The 24,052-nt window shown below is 37.1% G+C and overlaps 1 protein-coding gene across 1 annotated transcript in view; it reads right to left on the reverse strand.

Annotated features, from left to right (window-relative positions):
• DLGAP1 (DLG associated protein 1) overlaps positions 1 to 24,052 on the reverse strand; it is an 812,994-nt gene that overhangs the window by 687,979 nt on the left and 100,963 nt on the right. The window contains exon 2 of the mRNA XM_082699052.1: positions 67 to 210. The gene's annotated coding sequence lies outside the window, so the exon portion shown is untranslated. The remainder of the gene's footprint in view (positions 1 to 66; positions 211 to 24,052) is intronic.

The following is a 24,052-nucleotide window of genomic DNA, read 5'->3' on the forward strand; positions in this document are numbered from 1 at the left end:
GAAATACTTCTAAGCAGGTCATGTCAGATATCATCACCATAGAGTAAATTATTCTGAAAGTCTTACCTGATTTTAGTGAGACGAGCGTAATCTGTTCCCCAACTCCATTAATAGGAGCTTATATCTGAGGAAACCAGACGTTTGCGGGTCCCAGGAAGATATATCAGTAGCAGTCACTGAAAGTGCTCCAGAGTACCAATTCACAAAGTACTGAAACAGAGGGAAACAGAAAACAAGCACAAATCTGTTAACAGAGCTGCACAGTTACTTAGTTACTTTTTTCAGTATTAAACATACATACGTTAAACCACATGCACAACAGCCTCAGCCTCATCCTATCTTCAAAACAACAGTTCATTGGCAGGCTACTCTAGTCATCAAGAATGTGAGCTCTGGGTCCAACACCAAGACCTCACGTCACACCTCAGCCACCCATCTGCTTCTTGGGCAAGCTATGGACACCCTCTGCAGAAGACTGTGAAAAGGACAAATTAATACAAGTGCTTTTAACAGGGGCTCAGTAAAGAGTAGTTATTTTATCCCCCCCCCCTTTTTTCACTGTTCTCAGTGAAAGGAAAACAGAACACCCATTTATTGAACACATAATATAAAGCAGTGGGTGGTACTTTATAGAAATTATCTCACTTCATCTTCAGATGACATGCTATTAAATCTGTTTTGCAAATAAGGAAACCAAGATCTGGGGAATTAGTAATCTATCCATGTTAGACAACAAGAAAACAGTATAATTGGGACTTAAACTAGGTCTGTCTGACTTCCAAAGTCTTTGCTGAACCCCCATATTGGAGGGCTCATTTGGAGTATTTTGATGCTATCCAGAGCAAAACAGCAAAAGTATGAAATTTAACTCTTACTATTGGTTTCATATAAAATACTATTTTTTATAAACTTGCCTTAAGTTTACTTACACTGAGTTTTAGTAGATTGAATGCAACTAAAATTAGCCAATGAAATTTAGCACATGAAACACATTAGAACATTTAAAGAAATTTTTTTTCAAGATTTTATTTATTTTAGAGAGACAGCAAGTGTGCCCTTGTCCACTTGTGTGCTCCAGTAGGGATAAGGGCAGAAGAGGGATGGAGAGGAAAAGGGAGAGAACCCAAACTTGTGCTGAGCCTAGAGCTCGATCCCATGACCCCGAGATCATTACCTGAGCTGAAGCCAAGAGTCAGATGTTTAACTGACCGAGCCACCCAGGGACCCCCTCAAAGTAATTTTTCTATTTAACTCTAACATGAAAGATTGATTTATACTGACGATTACCACCGTGGAAAGATAACTGATGAAAGACAACTTGTTCAAATTCCTATAGTCAAAATTACAGAAGAATTAAAGCTGTGTACTAAGGACCATTTGATAGATTTTCATTATAATAGTATCTTTTCTGAAAATCTGCCAACAGAAAAATATTTAGTCATATTCCCAGCACATCATCATTGCCATCACTAATAATACGGTTATCTTTTCCAGACTATTTCTCTATGCTGAGATTTTTCCTAGATATATAACGATACTATGTTCTATTTATTTAACATTATAACAAGCAGTTCAAAGTTTTAAGTTTGTAAACATTTTATTAAATAGCAAAACAGGGACATCTGGGTGGTTCAGTTGGTTAAGCAGGTCATGATTTTGGCTCAGGTCATGATCTCAGGGTTGTGAGATTGAGCCCCAAGTTGGGCTCTGTGCTCAGCAGGGAATCTGCTTGAGATTCTTTCCCTCTGCTCATCCACCCTGCGTGCATATATGCACATAGTCTCTAAAATAAATTTTTTAAAAAAGTGAAATTTATCTAAAGTGTATAATGCATTATTTTTTAAATAAATCTTTTAAAAAATGCATTATACATTTTAGATAAATTTCATTTTTTTTTAAATTATGGAATGTAAAACTATAATCCCTTATGACAATACCAAACTCCAAAAATTCTTTTTTTTTTTTTTTTTGGAATCTTACTTTTTATTTTTTATAAACATATATTTTTATCCCCAGGGGTACAGGTCTGTGAATCACCAGGTTTACACACTTCACAGCACTCACCAAAGCACATACCCTCCCCAATGTCCATAATCCCACCCCCTTCTCCCAAACCCCCTCCCCCCAGCAACCCTCAGTTTGTTTTGTGAGATTAAGAGTCACTTATGGTTTGTCTCCCTCCCAATCCCATCTTGTTTCATTTATTCTTCTCCTACCCACTTAAGCCTCCATGTTGCATCACCACTTCCTCATATCAGGGAGATCATATGATAGTTGTCTTTCTCTGCTTGACTTATTTCGCTAAGCATGATACGCTCTAGTTCCATCCATGTTGTCGCAAATGGCAAGACTTCATTTCTTTTGATGGCTGCATAGTATTCCATTGTGTATATATACCACATCTTCTTGATCCATTCATCTGTGGATGGACATCTAGGTTCTTTCCATAGTTTGGCTATTGTGGACATTGCTGCTATAAACATTCGGGTGCATGTGCCCCTTTGGATCACGACGTCCAAAAATTCTTTTAAGGATTTTCTTGTTTCTCATTTGGTAGGAAAATCTGATCTGAACTGAACTGATATGAAGCCACTTATTATTTAGAATGCTCAATAAGAATATTCTTATAATTCACAATGAAGTTATGAATGGGTTTAACTCTGGGGTCCTACCCCAGAAAACCTTGGCTATGGGGGGAGGGCATTTATATAATATAGCCTAAATAACCTCCTGTTACTTTTCTAAAATCTAACAAGGTCTGATTTCCGAAAACTTTAGAATTTTTGATGAGCAGTTATGGACCTAAAATAGTAACAGGGACTCATGTGGTGCTTAGCACTTGCCAGACATATTATTTTAACTGCTTTACATATAATAAGCCTCCTAACATCCTCCCAAAACAAGGTAGCTTTTAGATATATATTTTTTTTCTTAAGATTTTTTTTTCAAAGATTTTATTTATTTATTTGACCGACAGAGATCACAAGTAGGCAGAGAGAGAGAGAGAGAGAGAGAGAGAAGCAGGCTCGGCTCCCTGCGGAGCAGAGAGCCCAATACGGGGCTCGATCCCAGGACCCTGAGATCATGACCTGAGCCGAAGGCAGCGGCGTAACCCACTGAGCCACCCAGGCGCCCCTTCTTAAGATTTTATTTGAGAGAGAGAGAACACAGGACTGGAAAGAGAGGGAGCAGGGAGCCCAATGGGGGCCTCGATCCCAGGACCCTGGGATCATGACCTGAGCTGAAGGCAGACGCTTAAATGACTGAGCCACTGGAGTGTTCTGGTAGATACCATCATGAATATCCTCTTACAGATGAGAGGAAACTGAAGAGACAGAGGAGACTGAGGCACAAGGAGCCTCAGTAACTTGCTTGATTCACATGGATAGGAAATAACAGACCGGCAGCCTGAATCCAGACAGCCTGACTCCAGCACCTGCATCCCAAGGCAACATTCCTAGACACTGGCTTCACTCTCAGAAGTAGAACCAAGACATCAACATGTTTAAGATCTCAATGTGTATGGATAGGCTGTCTTCTTAGAATATTTGTGCCAGTCATGACACAGAACAAGCAGTTTGATTTCATTGCTGTCATTGGTTGTGATTCATTCTCCATTTTTTCATATTTTGCAGGTGAAGAAAATTAACTTTATGGTTGGCTTTGATTTTGACTGGCTTTTGTGACCATGATGATGAAAATGTGTGCATATTTTTGTTATCATGTTTGTTTTTTCTTTCATCTATCTTTGCACACCCTTTCCCTAGTTAGACATACTACTTACTGTCTACCGGTATCTCCCTGTTCCTTATGCGCACCTGCATGGTCCTGCTTGGGACTGGTCGGTATACTCATCTGCCTTGGCTGTTTTACACCTGTGGGAGAACCTTGGTAATTCTGAGGCCTGTGCATCTGGAAGAGCTCTTCTTTCAAAGCCCAAACAACCTGGAATGGCCTGATTTCCAACCATCGCTGCCCCGATGCCCCTTATCTGTCCCTCTTTTCTTCCATTGCAGCTTCTCCTGAGTCAGAAACATCCCACATCTCCAACAATGGGGCCTTTCAATGACTCCAGCCCATGAAGGTCATGCCTTTGAGCTTTCTAATGTTTTGCTCATTCTTGTCACCTACCACAATCACAGGCATTTTTCATTGTTGACTGAGGGAATAAATTTTGATCATTATGTGAAGAATTCATCCAACACTCCAACCCTCTGGTACTTTCTCATCACCTCTGCCAACCTTTGGCTTTAGAGAGAATGAAAAGCCAAAGCAATTTCTCCTTCAAATCCTCTTAAAAAAAAAAAAAAATCTAGCAACATAAGCTGGAGATGAGAACCAATTCAATTGTTTTTCAGCCAGCCCTGCATGAGTATTTGGCGCGTGTGTGTGAAAGTATGTATGAAATGTATCATTCCAGAAGTATATAAAACACCATTTCATCACGTCATCACCACTACATGGGATTTTCGGTCTTTTTCATTTTATTTGTTTTTATTTATTTTTTTAAGATTTTATTTATTTGAGAGAGAACACATGCAGGAGTAGGGGGAGAGCGAAAAGCAGGCTATCCACTGAGCAGGGAGCCCAATGTGGGGTTCAATCCCAGGACCCTGAGTTCATGACCTCAACTGCAGGCAGATGCTTAATCAAGTGAGCCACCCAGGTGCCTAGTCTTTTTCACTTTTCTAGGGGACATATCACGGACATATCACAGCATTACACTGTGGTTTCAATTTGCATTTTCTCCATAACTAGTGAAGTTTTTAAATTTGTTGACTATGTGGATGTTCCCTATTTTAAATTTCCAATGCAAAGTTTATAACTTTTTAATAAGTTGTCCACTTTAAAGTTATTTTAGTTGTCGAGTTTCTTTATATCATCCATAAAGGAGTCTTTTATTTCATATATATGTGTGTGTACACACACACACACACACACACATATATAAAAGCAAAATTGTGCAAATTAAGGAATGACAGGGATGAATTAACTATTGAAAAAAGGGGAAAAATAAGGAGGGACTACTCTACAGTGTAGTCTTATAAAAGATATCTTATAAAAAACATCTTTGCTTTAAGTTTTAAAATATAGATAAAAAGGACAATTTTCTGGGAAGGATGTACTACCAAAGGTTAAAGAGACTAAAGAGGAAGTTATTAAAAGTCAATCTCCAAAAACAACCAGGCAGACAATGTCACAGTTGAAATCTAAAAAGCATTCAAAGACCAAATAGTCCCAACATTATAAATTGCCCCCATAGTTTCAAACACTATAAATTTGAAGCAAAAGAAAATTTGTTATTAAGCCAGTGTAATGTTGAAGTGAGGAGAGAACTTCAAGCAGACTCCCCACTGATCACAGAGCCTGAGGTGAAAACAAGAGTCAATGCTTAACCGACTGAGTCACTCAGGTGTCCCTGGAAGCATTTATACTCAGACCTGAAATAAGGTGAGAATGTATAGGATGTCATTACTCACTACTGTAATGAAAAGTACCAGCAAAAGAACTTACACAAAATCAATTAAAGTTATAAGAATTGGTAAGGACGGTGAAACTTTACTTACGAATGATGTGACATCTGGAAAATGCTTAAGAATCAGTAACAGTAGTACCTCAATAAATAGATTTAGTAAGTGATAGAATATGAAATTAGTATTCAGATACCTTTCACATATATTGCATTATAAATTGATAATATAACCAAACAGAAAGGGAAAGGAAAGAAAGTTAACCCAAGTAACTGTTAAACAAGTGTTTTGCTTGCTTACTGTAAGGTTACGCATATGCTTAATTGTAGTAAGAGATTTGTTTTTCATAGTGGTATAAAATTGCAATTTGAAGTACTTTATGTGTATTTACAGATAAATAATGAAATCTATTGATGATAATGAGAGTGAGGTTTCTCATTGTTAAAAATCACTGGTAATGGAGGGATTTGCCAGAATGAACCCTGTGATTTTGGTATGGAGTCAGATATATCAATGAAATCATATTTGGATTTTATGTATAGACATAAATAGGTATAAAAACAACACATGTGTGTATATGCTTGTTTGCATAGATGTACATATGTCCTAGCTCAGTTAGGTGAGAGGCCCTAGAAGAAATGATGAAGTTCAATGAGCACACTCAGCACCCAGATCTTGGTTTCTCAATACCCTACTTCAATAAAATGAACCAAAAATCCTTGGAGAAATGGTTGATTTCAGGAATGATGCAGAGAGGAGAATAACAGAATGGGGCAAGAAGAGCCAGCAAAATCTTGTAATGACAGAAAGAAAGCAAATGCTCAACATTTGATGATAGGTCAAAAGAATAAAGGACCCAGTCTAAAGGAGCTTCCAATGGCCAAACCTAGAATAAAGTGAAATAACTAGAGTGAATTTGATCTCCTGGAATAAATAAATAATTTTGAGTCTATACTATAAATCAGTAATTACGTGAATAAATAAGGATGAGACAACTTATTGAGTAGATTTCAAATGAATATAGAAGGAATGATGCAAGTAAAAAAAAAAAATCATCTCACGAAAGAGTAGTAACTATTACAGAAGCAAGAATCACTGATAGAGGCTAATGTTACTGGGGAAAGTCTGTGAGAACACAGGATACTTAGCATAGTCTAAAACTGTCTCTTCACAATATACTTATTAACTATAAAAATCATATATATATATATATCTGTCAGTGGGGAAAACTGACAGATTCCACCTCAATTAGGTAATCAACCTTGGTATCACAAGGAATGAAACATGTCAACATTATATACCTCCTGATATGAGGCACTGAGATTATCTCATCATTTCTGGTATTCCTGCCAAAAGGAGGAACTTAAGGGTCACCTGGGTGGCTCAATCAGTTAAGTGACCAACTTGGCTTTGGCTAAGGTCTTGATCTCTAACTCCTAAGATAGAGCCCTGCATGGGGCTCCTCACTCTGGAAGGAGTCTGGTTATCTCCATTTCTTTTTGCCCCTCCCCCTCCTCCAATCACACGGTCTCTCTCTAAATAAATCTTAAAAAAAAAAAAAAATCAGGAACCTTAATTTAATCATGAACAAATGTTAGACAAACATAAATTCAGAGAAATTCCCCAAATTGAATGGTCAGCCCTCCTCAAAAATGTCAAGGTTATGAAGATACATGAAGTGTAAATTCCCCACCTCAAGGGAGAATAGATACAACAGCTAAACTCAATGTATAATCTTGGATTTGATCCTCAACTAGGAAAAGGATATTTATAGCACAACTGGCAAAATTTGAAAAAGGCTTATGAATTGCATCAATATCAATTTCACAATTTTATAATTGTACCACAGTTGCTATCTAAGACATTGACACTTAGTGAACCTGGGTGATGGGTTTATAAGAACTCTTAGTAATACTTTGTGTAAGGTTCTAAAATTCAACTTACTTCGAAATGAATGTTTCAAGACATCCTAGAAGCATCTAGGAAAAAGACTAGCAAACTAGTCTTTAGTCAAAGATATTATCAAAGATAATAGATTAAAAAAAGAATGAATAAAAATGAATACAAAAGTCAACTGAGTTGAAACCGGGTTTATAATGAAAAAAAAAACTGTTCCTAGAAATTCTTAAGACATTAGGAAAAGAGAAATTTAGTAGTATCACATGAAAATAAGGGCATCTCTGCAATAAATATCAGGAAAAAAACCTTCAGGACAGTAAGTTACAAAACTGAAAAAACTCAGGAAAAACACCCACACATATATAGCTACCTAATTTATAACAAAGATGACATTTCAGTGAATGGGAAAAACAACGAACTGGATCTTTTCAATAAATAACTTGATAAGTTGAAAATGCATATGGAAAAAGAAATGGGTCTTGACCATTTCCTCATGCTTTACCCAAAACATAAAAATAATGCTAGATGATTATAGACTAATATGAAAGGTAAAATGAGATAGCTTCTAGAAAAATGGCTCAAATTAAACCCTAGCGTTAGCAGATACAGGAAACAAAATTCACATGTGACTGGTCCAGTTTAAACTAGTTCACTTTCTTTAAAACATTGTGTAGGTATAGGGGAACAAATGCAGAGTCTTTGATCAGCTACTGCACCCCTATGTACATTCTAGGGAATATGCACACCAAAAGATGTGAATCAAAATCTTCACAGCTATCATGCTTAGCGAAATAAGTCAAGCAGAGAAAAACAACTATCATATGATCTCCCTGATATGAGGAAGTGGTGATGCAACATGGGGGCCTAAGTGGGTAGAAGAAGAATCAATGAAACAAGATGGAATTGGGAGGGAGACAAACCATAAGTGACTCTTAATCTCACAAAACAAACTGAGGGTTGCTGGGGGGAGGGGGATTGGGAGAAGGGGGTGGGATTATGGACATTGGGGAGGGTATGTGCTTGGTGAGTGCTGTGAAGTGTGTAAACCTGGTGATTCACAGACCTGTACCCCTGGGGATAAAAATATATATTTATAAAAAAATAAAAAATTTTAAAAAAATTAACAAGTGAAAATAAATAAATAAATAAATAAAAATCTTCTAAAAAAATCTTCACAGCTTTTTGACTCATGAAAGCCAAAAACCACCAACAAGGCAAATTTTCATCAATAATAGAACTGATTAATATATTATGCTCCATTTGGAAAACTGACTGCTCTCTAGACAAAGGGAATTAAAATATTGCTGCCTATAACACCATCAATCCTACAGAGATAATATTCAGTAACGACAAAAACAAAAATTGAGGGGCGCCTGGGTGGCTCAGTGTGTTAATCCTCTGCCTTCGGCTCAGGTCATGATCTCAGGGTCCTGGGATTGAGCCCCATGTGGGGCTCTCTGCTTGGCAGGGGGCCTGCTTCCTCCTCTCTGCCTCCTCTCTGCCTGTCTCTCTGCCTACTTGTGATCTCTGTCTGTCAAATAAATAAATAAATAAATCTTTTAAAAAAAAATTGAGCATAGAGTACTACATCTATATAAAATTCAAAAAACTGGTAATACCAATTTTTTAGTGGGAAAATGTCTTATAGTGATTACCTCTGGGGATGTTAATTAGGAAGTATAACACAAGAGTTCTTTGGGCTAGAGATAATATTTTGTACCTCTCTATGGTATCGAAGTATGGCTGGGTAGCAGCCATCATCTTCACTAGGCTGTACACTTAAGATTCATGTGGTTTACTTTGTGTAGGTAATAATTCAGCAAATTTCTTTGTCCTGAATGTATCCTTTTATCTCAATTTTCATAGATTAAACATGCTATATTCTCAGACAGAGCTTTCCAAAGGAGGCAATTAAAACCAAGTATTAATTTATGAGAATACATTCTTCCATAAAATAACAGAAGAAAGGAAAAGCACTATTTTCTATCTTTCAACCCCTTTGCTGAAAATGGATGCTTTAGTTATCCGTTTACTACTTTGTAGAGCAAGAAAAGATAATATCCTGGTTTTTACTATAAATGCTGACTATTCTATCTGTTACAAAGTGTTTATTTCTTCTCAAAAATGGCAGGAGATATTAGATACTGGTAAATACTGCAGACTTAGCATTAGCTTAGAAAAATATTTTTAATTTCTGTGTACCAAACTGATTGTTTTGAAAACATTTTAATGAGGCATTGTATTTTTCTAAACTAACAATATACTTCCAGCTTAGCTATACAAAGGTGCTAATGCAAAACCATGTATTTCCATTTTCCTCAACATCAAATTGCAATGACAATAACATTTTCCTTCAATAATGATAGAATTTCTAGAATTTTCCATCTCTAACAAAATCAACTAGCAATAGTGAGTTTGAAATCTCAACTGCCATCATCCATGATTTTCCCTGAAAGTCCCATTTAAAAAAACAATGAACATACCATCCTTTAACGATTTCATATCCTGTTCTGAAAGACAATTATAACTAAATCATAATTGACATATGAAACATGAGTACTAGCCATACAAGTACTGATTTCTACCGATAGAAGGTCAGATGTTTAGGATCTCCATTAGCCACTACACTGCCCACAGGGCCTATAATACCTATATGGCCAGTTATCAATATATTGTTTTTCTAAATTCTAAAGGTAACACCCTTAAAGCCAAAGGAAAAATGTTATGACAATACCTTGTGTTAAGAGAAAGCTGGAAAATACATATATATTCAATTTTAAAAAGCAAAATGATATAAATTAAATCTGGCAATTGGGATATGTTCCAATTATCTAGAAAATGTCCTCAGGAATCACCTTTCTGTTTAACACTATTTCTAAGTAAATGAGGTATTACTGCACATACATACAATGCCATTTACAGATTAAGGAAAAAAAAAGAGGTACTGCAATAGGACCATAGTCATATTTCTTTTAGAACCTTAATAAAGTTTTATGACATACAAGTATTTTTTTGTCCATTATACGGTACAGGACATTTTGACTTTTGTTTAATTCTAATCATACAATAAATATTCTCCACTCCTTTGAATTTAACTCTTCCCATTGCTATTACCAAAGTTTCAATTTGTAGGTTTCATCTAACTACTGAAGCATGATCAGAACCCAAATAGAGCCATATTATCTTACTAACTAATGCTCTTCAAGAGACTTAGAAATTAGTATTGACCATGCTACAGAAAAAATGACCACTGAAATCACAGCCCTAACACACACTTAAGTGAACACACTCATATACCCATTTCTCTTAGTAGGATTTTAGCAAAAGACGGGGAAGATAACCAAAATTGCCTGTGCAAAAACAAAAGATTACACTGGTTCGTAACTATATTAAAATTCTACCTCAGCAGATAGTCACAAGCTCTAGCCTCAGGATTCTGAGAGTGATGTACACACCACACAAAGAAATATTGAAGAATTACATAATCCATTCTTCAACCAGTTGTTAGCTTGTTTGCTGTAGATTTAAACACTGCCACAGGCTTCTAGTGGTTGGCAACTCACACTGTGGGAAATGTCACTGGGCTTTGCTACCCTACTAGCTGTGCTCCACAGAGCAGAAAATTAAGCTTGACACATTTGGGGGAGGAGTTTTCTGTTTGTAAGAATTTACAAAAATAGCCATACTTATTCATTCCAGGGTCACATTTCTAAGTTCTTAGTAGCTCTGAGATAAATTTAATTTTATTACACATGCTAAAATTAAAATCTTAGGTCATTCTCACTTAAAATCTAGCTAATTGTCGCTTAGGTAAATAGACTGGTTTCTAGCTTTAAAAGATACATATACATACAGTACTGCAAAATACTTAAAAATCCATACCAACTGAAAATAAACTGAAGAAAAATATGTATCTAAAATCATGCATTTCTGCTCCAGTTTATTCTGATTTCCTTTAAATAATGACAAATCTGAGCAGTTAATTGTATATCAAAATATGAATCTCATTCTGAATAACCTAGATTTAACGTACAAATGGAACTGTTAGATACTAGATTCAAATTTTATTTTATGCATTTCTTTTGACTATGGTAAGATTTAAAACTAATTATCCTTTAGTTTGTGTCAGCATATTTGAAATATTCTTTATTTCATTCTATTTTAAGTAGAATCATATATCACAAATTGCTGCACTTACTCACAAATCCTAAATAAAACTATGAGGTCCTGGGGTGCCTGGGTGGCTCAGTCATTTAAGTGTCTGTCTTCAGTACAGGTCATGATCCCTGGGTCCTGGAATGGAGCCCTGTGTTAGGCTGTCTGCTCAGTGGGGAGTCTGCTTCTCCCTCTCCACCGGTCTCTTGCACAAGTTCACTCTCACTTTTTCACTCTAGCAAATAAATAAAATCTTAAACAAAGAAAACCTAGAGGAGCCTGGTTGGCTCACTCAGCTAAGCTGCTGACTCTTGGTTTCTGCCTCAGGTCATGATCTCTGGGTTGTGCAAGGCAGTCTCACATTGGGCTCCAGACTAAGTGTGGAACGTGTTTAAGATTCTCTCTCTCTCTCTCAAAAACAAACAAATAAATAAATAAACAAACAAACAAGATTCTCTTTCTCCCTCTGCCCCTCCCCACACTTGCACACTCTCTAAAAAACAAAACAAAACAAAAAACCTATGAAGTCCTGAAAGGTGCACACAGTAAGATCACCAATGAAGAAAAATATTTATAGTGCTGCTTCTAGAAAAATTTGCCCAACTTTTTCAATAACATCAAACCACATATTTAATCACTCAGAGGCATTTGCCAACTTCATCAAAATGAAGACACACCTCCTTGTCTCCTGCCAGATTTCTTTCTTACCCGACTTTGGCTGTTCTCTCATGGAACTTTTAAAAGGAGAATCTTTTTTTTTTTTTTTTTTTAAGATTTTATTTATTTATTTGACAGAGACTGATCACAAGTAGGCAGAGAGGCAGGCAGAGAGAGGGGGGAGCAGGCTCCCCGCTGAGCAGAGAGCCCGATGCGGGGCTCGATCCCAGGACCCTGGGATCATGACCTGAGCCGAAGGCAGAGGCTTTAACCCACTGAGCCACCCAGGCGCCCCTAAAAGGAGAATCTTATGCTTCCAGGCTCTTTCTGCAATATTCCAGGCCCATTTTAATATGCATGCCAAACACAGTGGCCTTCAGAGAAAAGTGCTTCCATATTTCTCCATTTCCTCAGCACCTTACCCTCCTGTTTGTGCAAAGTTAGCCTCTCTCAACATTTCTTTCTCTTACCATGCCTTAGAAAGCCATCCTTTCTGCCTTCTAGAAGTCCTATTGATCAAGCTAATGCCATTCAGTTAGCATCTGCTAAGTCAGTCACCGCTCTTAAATGGCTGTGATGAACACACATACACATAGATCACAGGGCAGCTTCCTTTAAACAAAGAAAAATGCCCTGTGATTCCTGTTTTATAAAGTAGCCCCTGACGCCTGAGAAGTCTCCTGGCAGTCAAACATCCACTTACCTACACAGGACATCTCTCTTTTCCTTAAGATTTCCATTTGCATTAAGAGAAATCAAAATTCCCTTTCCCCAATAACCACCACCTAGAATTCTGTAGACACTCTTGCCTTTTCCCTGAAAACATATGCTCATGACCAGTATTTCATGGAAATGTCTAAGCCCATCTTCTAACTTGATTTTATGTTTCCTTATCAATGATCCTCTGTATGTCACTCTCCATTATTTTTGTATAGGTGGTTGTAGATTCATGAAGAGGGGCTCCTTGTGACTTTTTTAGTCCTTGGCACAATTAAACATTAATGTCCTCTGTGATTATGAGGATTATCTGCCTGGAATTAGAGATGTTCCTTTACTCATTCCTGTTAAGTGTTCTGAGCACAACTAAAGGCCGTGTATCAAGAACAGGGGAAGGAACTGCAAGAAAGTAAATATTTGAATAACAATCTGCACTCTCAGAAAACTGTTTTTAAATGTTCTATTATAAATCAGGAGTTGATAGTATTTAAATTATAAATCATCACACACCAAAGCTTTCTGGTTTTTAACTGTTTGCTCTCTGCTTCCAGAACACTTGGCTGCTCATCTCCTATTTTGTTTTGCTTTGTTTTGTCTTGTTTTTCCTTTCTTTAGGTCTCAGAGGTTGCACTGGCTCAATATAGGCTGGCCCTGGAGCAGGGGGCAACAAGTCACAATGCCTCATTGATCAACCTTCCTTGCGGAGCTGACATGTTTCAAATGACCTGAAGTGGCTACATCTGTTCAGTCAAGTTATTACAAGAAACATCAAGAGGGAGCCCCTCTTGTGGAGCAAAACAACCACAGCACAGCCTCCTTCAGGTTCCCCAAGAGGCTACAGGATCCAGCTAGTGGCACTTGTCAGATTTCCCTTTCTCCATCACTAGGAGAAAGGGAAATCCCCTCTTCATTGTGAAAGGCTCTCTCTGCAGCTTTTTGCCCCCCCCCCTTTTTTTATGATGAACAAATTCGGCTTAGAGAAACCTATTTTCAGACAAAAAATGAAAAACATTTTATGTCCTAAGATGTGGAAACCTTGAAACTTTGTATTTTAAATTTATATTTAGATATTTATATATTAATACAGTTTATGTACTTAAATCTTTTTTCCCTACTATGTTTTTCAAGTTTGTTTTTTTTTTTTTTTTTTTGTCATGCAGCTTAGTGGTGGGCTCACCAGTTTTTAATGAGCTTCTATCAATGTATAGGTACTCTGAAGTTATATATTCTCTGTCCCTGTGACAAAAAGTCTATAGATTAAAAAATTTTCACATTAACTCGGGGTGCTTGGGTGGCTCAGTTGGTTAAGCATCCGACTCTTGATTTTGGCTCAGGTCATGATCTTAGGGTTGTGAGATGGAGCCCCACATCCGGTTCCACACTGGGTGTGGGGACTGCTTAAGATTTTTTCTCTCCCTCTGACCCTGCCCACCCATCTCAAATAATAAATCTTAAAATACATGAACTCCAATTTGTAATTCTTAGGTTGTTGCCAAATATCACACATTTCACCCTACATAGAGTTTGAGCAGTTTTAGTGCCCAGATGTGTATTACTCAAATGTATTAAGTTTTCAGGCAAGGAAATAGAAACATTCACTCTCTATTGCTCCCACTGGTGACAAGTGTGGAGGCTCTGCGCAAAGCATTAGCTCACTGGTCTTCATGTCACAGAGCAAAAAGATCTCCATATGTCCTTATCTATTAAGCATAACCTTTTTTTAAACCAACATCACATCTATTTGCATACGTACTCAAAACTTCAAAATATGGGCTAGGTTTTAATAATCTTCATGTTACCTAAGAAGAGTCTGGAGGTACAGGTGGGCTCCCAACTCTGCAATTACTGTCCTTAAAAAGAAATGTCTCCAGCCAGATGGCCAAAAGACACATGAAAAAGTGCTCCACATCACTCAGCATCAGGGAAATAAAAATCAAAACCACAATGAGGTACCACCTTACACCAGTCAGAATGGCTAAAATTAACAAGTCAAGAAATGACAGATGCTGGTGAGGATGTGGAGAAAGGGGAACCCTTCTACGGTGTTGGTAGAAATTCAAGCTGGTGCAACCACTCTGAAAAAGAGCATGGAGGTTCCTCAAAAAGTTGAAAATAGAACTACCCTATGACCCAGCAATTGCACTACTGGGTATTTACCCTAAAGATACAAACGTAGTGGTCCGAAGGGGCACGAGCACCCAAATGTTTATAGCAGCAATTTCCACAATAGCCAAACTATGGAAAGAACCTAGATGTCCATCAACAGATGAATGGATAAAGATGATGTTGTGTATATACACACAATGGAATACTATGCAGCCATCAAAAGAAATGAAATCCTGCCATTTGCAACGACGTGGATGGAACTAGAGGGTATCATGCTTAGTGAAATAATTCAATCGGAGAAAGACAACTATCATATGAGCTCCCTGATATGAGGAAGTGGAGATGCAACCTCCTGATATGAGAAGTGGGCTTTGGGGGATAGGAAAAGAATAAATGAAACAAGATGGGATCAAGAGGGAGACAAACCATAAGAGACTCTTAAACTCACAAAACAAACTGAGGGTGGCTAGGGGGAGGGGAGAAGGAAAGGGAGGTGGGGTTTTGGACATTGGGGAGGGTATGTGCTATGGTGAATGCTGTGAAGTGTGTAAACCTGGCGATTCACAGACCTGTGTCCCTGGGGCTAATAATATATTATACATTTATAAAAAATATAAAAATATATTAAAAAAAAGAAAAAAAGAAATGTCTCCTAATACATTCATCAGAGTGGCTAAAATCAGTGACAACACAAAATGCAGGCCAGGGTGTAGAGAACCTGGGTCACTCATAGGTTGCCGGTGGGAATGTAAAATTACATAGCCACTCTCAATATGATCTGGCAGTATCTCATCAAACTCCACATGGGTGATGGGCATTAATGACGGCACTTGTTGTGATGAGTATTGGGTTTTATCTCTAAGTGATGAATCACCAAATTCTATTCCTGAAACTAATCCTACACTCTATGTTAACTAATTAAAATATAAATTTAAAAATGAAACCATATATATACGACTACATACACTCAACATGCACTTAACACAAAAACCAGCAATTGCACTCTTGGGCATTTGTCTCAGAGAAATGAAAAGCTAGGTTCACCTAAAAACCTGTACACAGTTGGGGTAACTGAGTGGCTCAGCTGATTAAGGATCTGACTCCTGATTTCAGCTCCGGTCATGGTATCAGGATCATGAAATGAAGCCCTGTGATGGGCTCATGCTCTGTACAGATTCTGCCTAAGACTATTTCCCTCTCCTCCCTGCTTGCTCTCATTGTTTCTAAAATAAGCATATTTCACACAAACAAACAAACAAACAATAAAAAGCCCTACACAATTTTCATAGTGATTTTGTCATAAGAACCCCAAACAGGAAAAGCCTAAATATTCCTCAATGGGTATAAAAGGCCATGGAACACCATTCAGCAATAAAAAGGTATTCAGTACCATTAGGCAAAACAACTTGTATGATTCTCAAGAGAATTATGCTGAGTGTAAAAAGTCGATCCCAAAGGTTAAATACTGCATGATTCTATTTACGTAATATTCTCGAAATAACAAAATTATAGAAGTAGACAACAGTGGATGCAATGGGTCAGGGATGAAAGTTATATAGCTTTAAAGTAGTAGCACAAGGGAACCACATGATTATGCAAAGTTCTGGATCTTGATTGTTCTAGTGGCTACACATCTGATGAAACTCTGTAACGCATGCGTGCGCAGGCACACACACACACACACAGTACATGTGTAGCTGATGAAACCTTAACTTTTGGATGTACCAGTATCCATTTCTTAGTTTTAATATTGTACTATAGGGATACAAGTGGCTTTTGAGGGGAAACCAAGCCCATCTGATCCCATTATTTTCTTCCTTCATTGTCTCATACATCATAGCCAATCAAAACCACCATTGCCTCTACCTTCACAATATACCCTGAAACTAAGCACTTCCCACAGCTTTCACTGTTACCATCTATTTGAGTGCATTATTATATTTGCACTGGATTCTTCGAATGGTTTTCTAAATCACTACTCTGGCCGTGATCTCTATAGTATATACTCAGCGCAATGACCCAAGTAATCCTTTTAAATTATAGTTAGTTCAAGACACCTATCTGGCCCCCAAAGACCCATACTTTCTAGACCTCATGCCTTACTATTAGACCCTTTGTTTACTCTGCTCTAGTTCACTGGCCTTCTTGTTTTTTTCTAGTACATACCAAGTACACAGCTGCAGAGCCTCTGAATTTGTTGTTCTACAACATGGGAAGCCATTCTCTCTTCCCAGTTCAGGTACTCACATGTTACCTTTAAGATGGATCCTTATCACTCCATGCCTTATTGTACTCCATAGAAATTACCACCTCTTCTATCATCATATGATCTTCCATTCATTTCTTTGTCATCTGTGGATTCTCACTAGAAAACAAACTCTATAGAATTTGTGTTTTTGTCCATTTTTACACTTGTTTATTGCCATTGTCTAAGGCATATCTGGAACACATAAGGCTCAACTGTTACAGGAATAATTTTTTAAGTAATTATCCAAATAATCCTCTACTTCCAAATAGGAAGAAGCCTGCAGTATTTGGAATAGCATGGACTGTAAGAATTCTTGAAGACCTGAAGGACTACAGAGAATCCCATGTGCTCTATGCCTGATAGCCCTGGCAAGCACAGCAGACATCACCTCATCTCTCCAAGATCTGGCAGTCAGATGACCAAATGCTTCATAGTCACAGACCTGTCCACTCAATAACAAACAGAGCCCCCTTGGAGGGCAAAGCCCATTTGCTCTCTTATCCCTGGGGATTCCACAGCCTGAGAGCAGCATGAAATACAGCTGGTCGGAAGCAACTACATCTATTTTCAGCTTCCTCTGATACTAGACAGAAAAATCAAGCTCATTAAGATTCAAATACAGTCAACATCAAATAACTGTTTATTATAGATTACCCCACCTGCTAATAACAACAGACATTCTTTTCAAGCTCACATGGAACATATTCCAGGATAGACAATATTCTAGGCCATAAATTAATCTTGATAAATTTAAATTTAGAAGAACAACAATTATACAGTATGGTCTACAATCACAACTGAAGGAAATCTGAGAAATCCCCAAATACTTGCAAGTATAACTAAAGAATTCTGAATGTCAAAGAGGAAAATATGAGGAAAATTAGAATATACATATATTTTAAAGATTTTATTTATTTATTTGACAGAGAGAGAACATAAGTAGGCAGAGCAGTAGGCAGAGTGTGAGGGAGAAGCAGGCTCTCTGCTAAACAGAGAGCCCAATGCAGGGGTCAATCCCAGGACCCTAGAAGATGACCTGAGCTGAAGGCGGACGCTTAATCAACTGAGCCACCCTGGTGCCCCAGAACATATTTTAAACTGAATAAAAACAAAGGCATAACATACCAAAATTTATTGGATGCTGCTACATCAAGGTTAAGAAGGAAATTTATACCTTCGTTCACCAGTATTAGAAAAGAATCTTAAATCAGTACCCTAAATTCCCACCTTAAAGAAACTAGAAAAAAAGGCAAACATACCCCCAAAGCAAACTGACTCCTTTTTTAAGATTTTAATTATTTGACAGAGAGAGAGAAGGAGAGAGAACGAGCTCAAGCAGGGGGAGCAGCAAAAAGAGTGAGAAGCAGATTCTCTGCTGAGCAGGAGGCCCAACACAGGACTCTATCCCAGGATCCTGAGATCATGACCTGAACCAAAGACAGATGTTTAACCGACTGAGCCACCCAGGTGCCCCTGGACTCATTATGAAAAGTTCAGAAAGGCCCATCTATAGATAATGGAAAGCAGATCAGTGGTTGCCTGTTGCTTAGAATTGGGAGCAACAACTGCCTGCGAACAGTATAGAAGGATCTTTTTAAGGTGATAGAAAAATGTCCTAAAACTGGACTGGAGTTGTATAATTGCAATTGTATAATTCAATAGTTTACTACATTTCTACTTCAGTTTCTACTTCAATAAAGCTAATAAAAAATAACTGTCCTAATCAGCAGTGGAAAATATGCAGATGTGTAAATACAAATGTATTTGTAAATTTGTATTTGTAAATATACAAATGTGTAAAAAAATCTTAAAAATGAGATTTATTTAATCCTACTCTTTATAGTTTTATAGCCAATAAAATACCCTCATAGGTTAAGTATTTCATTTTTAATGGATAAAACTATTTGGGCATTGTCTTAAATTTTCAAGTTAAAATTTCTATTTAAAAACTCAATTTTATTTACCTCTAAAATATTAAGTCAAAAGCTAGGTCTTTGTTCTCACAACGATGTGAATAGCTTGGCTATTTGGGGAAAAAAGAAACAACAACAAAACCCTTGCCTATCAGTATTAAATAATATATCTTATTTCTCATCTTTAGCAAGAAAGTCTGATTTTTCAAGTGGAATTATATTTAATTGTAACAAATCATCCTAATGTTGGCCAAACATTTATAGACATATATAGATACCATCAAAATGACTCATTTATTTGATATAATCAGGGGCGACATTCTCCAATAAAATTGCTCTAAATACGGATTTCACCAACCAAAATTCTAGTTATCAAATGGATCTGTATCATTCTGAAACTCTGAAAACAGTCTATCTAGGTCATAATTACTCAACAATCTCATGGGCTGCTTTCAGATATAAGTAACAGAACTGAAAAATTTGAACCATCTTAAGGGATTTTGAGGAAATTGAGTTTTTCATAACAACTTAAGAGTTCTGAGGTAAAAAAATCTGAATCCCTTTAAAAGTCTATTTCTGAATCTGATGGAGAAGTGCTAAAAGAGTTAAATCCTATATTTTCAACAAGGGGTCTGTTTCTCATGGACAGTGAGAAATCTTAGATGTTACTATGGTTTTTGTTTCAAGAACCAGAGAACATCAATAGGATACATGTATCTGTGGTATTAAAGTTTCATGGGACACTAATTAGAAAAAAAAATATTTATACAAGATTGGGGCAATGATGAAAAGAACAGATAGTTTCCAAATAATTTATTTGGCTCTCTCCTCCATTTTTTAAAAAATTTCATTACAGTTAAGTGCCTGTCTGATATCCATATAAAAGTGAACTCTTTTTACCTAACAATGTGAAATAACATTACGAATGCAAAAACACTTGTTGTGCATATTTCTAGAGGTTATTTAAAAATGTCAATGTATTTCTGATAGTTCATGCCATAAGTCGAACACAATATAGACAGACAAATAACACAATATTCTCATGGAAAAAATTGATTTTTTTTACTCTTTACTTTCATAATATGTAAATTCTATAATACTTATTTGGTATACAGCGCTATCTTGTATTCAGTTTTCTTACCATGCAGCTGTTGAACAAAAACAGCAAGAACTGTGCTAATCTAGTACACTGGCATTTCTTAGCTGACCTAAATTACAAAGGACTGACTTCAAGACCATCAGGCAAACTAATTTTAAGCACTAATTACATCTAAATACATCCTATATTTATTCAGAAGTCACAATGTAGATACATTAGAGAAACCAGTGTAGTACAATTTCAGAAGAATTAGTTGGCATATTGCTTTCAGAACTATTTGAAAAATAAACCCAATTATTTCATTCAATATTTTTAGATTCAACAATGTATCCATTATGATCACTTTGCTAATTTCAGCTTCAAGTTGCTTTCATTTTACCAAGTTTTCTCTTATAATAAAAGTTTGCAAAGCTTCCAAATTATGTTAAATGTATGCAGTTCTTTCAGAAGTCCTAAGAAGTCAAATTATTCCTTAGGAAATTCAGCAATTCTACCAAATGTTATACTAAAAAAAGAAAAAAAAAAGATTTACAGAAACAGAAGGAATATTCAGAAATAGTAAATCAGTTTCTTCAGGAATCGTAAGTGGGTTTTTAAAAAAAGGTACTACTTTAGTATTTAGTTGATCACATATTTTGCTCAAAAGGCTAAAAAAAAAATAATCAATCTTGTTTTATCAACCTGTATTTGTACAAAGAACATAAGCAATGGCTTCATTTTAATAACCTTTAAATCAGAGCAAGAAACAATACAACCACAAAGGGGAAAATTCCTGATTCTCTTGAGAAAAAAGTTTAAATGTAGGACCTAAGGCATAGTTTAAATGATGGTAAACCATCATAGTTAAACTTTCGACTGTTAATTTTAGGAATTTTCTAACAAAACTGTCCTTCCTACCCATGACATTTTCTCTCCCAATTTTGCCAATGGTATTTAAATTTTATGATTTAGATATCATGAGGGTTAATTTTATGTTAACTTGGCTGAGCCATGATACCCAGACATTTAGACAAACATGCCTGGATGTTGCTGTGAAGGGATTTTTAGATGAGACCATCAACCAAAGCAAATTACTTTCAATAATGTGGATATCCCTCACCCAATCAGCTGAAGACTTCACATCAAAGACCTTACATAAAAGGCCAAGAAAGAGGGAATTCTATCAGCAGACGGCCTTGAACTCCATCTGCAACATCACCTCTTCCCTAAGTCTCCAGATGGCTGGTCTGTTTTCCAGATTTTGGACTTGCCAGTCTCTGCAATCATCAGCCAAGTCCTTAAAATCAATTTCTCACTCTCCATACACACACATATACCCTGTATCCTAGTAATTCTGTTTCTTTGGAAAATCTTGACTGCTACAGGTTTATAATGCTTCCTTCATTTTTAAGGATGGCATAAATACTACTGACAGGTTGAGATTAGTTAAAAATTCATTACGTGAAATGTTATTTGAAATACAACTGCTATTAAAATGTGCATTTCTCTGTGGAAAGGGGAGTTGATAAGAAAACACACAGAGATGGGAAGCTGTTTTTCCAAGAGAAGGAAACAGGTTCAGATAAGCAAACAGATCTGTAAGGTCAGCAAAATCATCTGATCTGAGAGCCAGAAATAGAACTGCCTCTCCCTATATCGGAGATGTATTCTTCAGCTGCAATAATTCTTCCTAATTTTGTGTATGCATGTGCATCTCTGTGTATGTGCATGTGTATATTTTACTGAGAAACCAAATATTGTTGTTATACCTTGTCCCTGGCTGACAAGAGCTCCCCAGTCTTAACTTCTAATTATAATAATCAATAACTAGAATCAGGAGCACCTGGGTGGCTCAGTTGGTTAAGAACCTGCCACAAGCTCAGGTCATAATCTCAGGGTCCTGGGATAGAGCCCCACTTTGGGCTCCCTGCTTAGCGGGGAGTTTTCTTCTCCTTCTCCCTCTGTGTTTTCTTGCTCTCGCTCAATAAATAAAATCTTTTAGGGGCGCCTGGGTGGCTCAGTGGGTTAAGTCTCTGCCTTCGGCTCAGGTCATGATCTCAGGGTCCTGGGACTGAGCCCCGCATTGGTCTCTCTGCTTAGCAAGGAGCCTGCTTCCTCCTCTCGCTCTCTGCCTGCCTCTCTTCCTACTTGTGATCTCTGTCAAATAAATAAATAAAATCCTTTTTAAAATAAATAAATAAATACAATCTTTAAAGAAAAAAAACTAGAATCATTACCAATCCTTTAGTTACCTACCATATTTATTTCTTATTATAATTCAAGTAAATTAATAGTTTGATTATCCTAGAATTAAGGTCCCCATCTAAGGACACTATCTTATATTTTTTGTGGTAAAATTAAAATACCTACTGAACAGCCAGGTACCAAGCTGGAAGAGGAACAAATGCTTCACTTCAGCACCATAGTTAGTGACAGAGAATTTTGCCCAAGAGGGGAACAGGACAGAAGTTTTGCCCAGAGTGAAAAGGAGGAGAAGTGTATAGATGGAGCTGGGGGTCTGGCAAATGGTATCAGGGAAGACTTCTCAGAGGAAATAAAAACTGTCTCCACTCTTGCCTTAGTGAAAGGAAAAAAAGAATGGTGCTGAGGTGATGAACTAGAATAATCCAGGGATGTGGACATGCAAAGGACTGGACATGAGATGGAGTTGGGATGACTTACTAGTCAGAGTGATAAAGTCAGGAAGGCATGGTTGTCACAATTGCTGTTACAGGACTGGACAGGGAACACAACCAGAGGCTAAAAAACTAACGAGAAGCCCAGCACTGTATTCCCAGTGCACACAGCAAAGGCAAGGACTGGAAACTCAGGACTATGGTAGTCAGACTGGAAGGAGGGACTGGATTTGAAAAATCACGTCAAATTACAAAATTGGCAGGATGTACAAAATGTCTCAAGTGTGGAGGAGAAACGGCTGGGGTGAAGAATGATCTAAAGATTTGAACTGAGCTTGAGAAGGTAGACAGAAAAACAAATCTGGAGTGGGGAGGAAAAAGGGGGCCATGACATTATGAATCCAAAGTTCCTGTGGAATAGCCACATTAGTTTGTTCACTTATCTACTGAATAAGAGGCCTGGAACTCATGAAAGTCATGGTGGAAACAGAAGATGGAGCACCAAAGGTAAACATGTAGTTAAAATTATAGTACTTAATGAGATCACTCAGCCAAAGCACCATTTTTAAGAGAAATTGGGGTGGGGGGGCACTTGGGTGGTACAGTTTGTTGTGCATCCAACTCTGGATTTTGGCTCAGGTCCTTATCTCAGGATCATGAGATCAAGCCCTTTGTGGGGCTTTATGCTCAGTAGAGAGTCTGCTTGAAACTCTCTCCCTCTTCCTCTGCCTACCACCCCAACTTGTCCACAGTCACACTCTAAGATAAATAAATCTTTTTAAAAAATTGCTTCTTATGGAGTGTCTCTTATTTTAGGACTTAATGGCACCAATAGCTAATTTCAATTTCACGTCTCTGGCCAGAGAATGGAAACAGAGCTTGGATTCTGTCTCCCTTAGAGGAACGTTGCTAGGAACCTCAGACAGAAAGGTGAAACCGTAGCACTAAGTACAGTGTTTTTTGTTTTCTTATTCCCATTGTGTTTCTCTATTCGCTAATTCTTTTGTATGTGTATATGCATATGTATTTTTGATGTTTTTCAAAGCTAAGGCATGCTTGTGATATCTGTGGAAAACAATACAAAAAAAAAAGAAAAAAGAATGCTAATCTCTCTCTGCATTCTTCATCTGAAGTAATCAACAAACTATTTAACAGATAATTCCACAACAGTC

The sequence above is a fragment of the Mustela nivalis genome (genome assembly GCF_964662115.1).
Source record: "Mustela nivalis genome assembly, chromosome: 14".
In the NCBI taxonomy this organism is placed as follows: domain Eukaryota; kingdom Metazoa; phylum Chordata; class Mammalia; order Carnivora; family Mustelidae; genus Mustela; species Mustela nivalis.